The 1,469-nt window shown below is 33.6% G+C and overlaps 1 protein-coding gene across 1 annotated transcript in view; it reads right to left on the bottom strand.

The window, feature by feature from the left end:
* Ppm1l (protein phosphatase, Mg2+/Mn2+ dependent 1L) overlaps positions 1-1,469 on the bottom strand; it is a 357,536-nt gene that overhangs the window by 142,453 nt on the left and 213,614 nt on the right. The window lies entirely within an intron of this gene.

Below are 1,469 nucleotides of genomic sequence, written 5' to 3'. Positions count from 1 at the left end.
CAAATGGAAATAAGGAAGTAATAAGCCTGCCTGGTTTCTAGAATGTTCAGTTCATTCCAGTTTCTTGACTGGATTTAAGGGAATTGCCCAAACCCTTATAATGATACTCTAAGATTCCATGTCTATCTTAGCTATTATTGTATTCCATTTTCCTAGCATAGTACCTGATACATGGATTGTTCTCACAAAAGAATTTATTACATAATGTTTTATTACTGGCTATAAATAATCTTACTATAAATAATCCCAATCCATAGATAGATACGGGACACAAAATGCTAGCTTCCATTTCAAAGTCCCTGAAATAGCTACTATAAAATAAATTCTACAAGCATCATCCACATAGTCTGAAATCTAACCAACATCAGATAGAACTCTCTGGTAATTAGTAACCTCCAGAAACTGAGAAATAGCCCTGAATTGTGTGGTATTTGCTTTTTTCTTTAACTGGTGACAAGAAGTGTTCTAGATCTGTGTAAATTCAGAACATGAACTAACTGAACTCCCTGCTCATAAGTACCCTTAATAGCTGACTTACTAAATGCTTTCCTTAAGGAGGGTTGTGCTTTCATGCACCTGAAGCTGAAAAAGGTAAGTACAAGTATGTAAAGTTTTTTCAAGTTATTTCCTCTTCAGGAATCTATTCATGTTTAGAATTATATCCCTTTCAACATTTAAAAAAAACTTGGTGTTCATTCACAGGTGTAATTCTAGCAATGAGGAGGCTGAGACAGGAGGATTATTCAGTTCAAGGCCAGTTTGGAGTACATAGTAACTACTGTCTTAAAAAAAAAAAAAAAGAAAGAAAGAAAAGGCAAAACCAAAACCCCACCCCCCCAAAAAAAAAATCCTTGAGGGTCACTGTATTTATAGGCTAATCATTAACATTTTAACTCAAACAAGTTAATGCTTAAAGAAAAAAAAGAATACATTAAGGTTAGATGCACAACTTAACTTCTCTACTAATTTTATAAATAAGACCAAACATTAGTCTATGATCCCTAACATTACTATTAAACTTTATCCATTTACATAAAAAGAAGAAACTAGAATTGGGAGCTGAATATTTAAAAAGCCTGGAGAAGAGAACCTTCCAAAAAGTCTTTTTGTCACACAGAAAAGTCACGCTCAGTAATGTCCGAGATCTCACATTCCCCACTGTGTTGTTCTCATCATCTAGTACTCAGTCTGCTGTCATACAGCTGGCTTATTCCAGAAATGGCATCTCATGATTTTAAAAAGTGGCTTCAAACTCTATCATAATTATGCTGAAGACAAGATTAAATACTAATTATTTTGCTCTTTTTGTTTAATAAGTAACATTCTTCATAGAATCATGCCACAGTGAAAAAACAGGAATAATCTAAATTTCAAGGGTTTCACCTAAGATGTTTGATATTCACGCCTAAGATGTTTGATATGCAGACAGATAGTGAGGTTAAGCTTAACAGCCTGAGTTGTATGGTAAT

Source organism: Octodon degus, unplaced genomic scaffold, assembly GCF_000260255.1.
Source record: "Octodon degus isolate 3935 unplaced genomic scaffold, OctDeg1.0 scaffold00115, whole genome shotgun sequence".
Lineage (NCBI taxonomy): Eukaryota > Metazoa > Chordata > Mammalia > Rodentia > Octodontidae > Octodon > Octodon degus.
The sequence above is the reverse complement of the archived record's forward strand: the minus strand, read 5'-3'. Positions and strand labels throughout refer to the sequence as shown.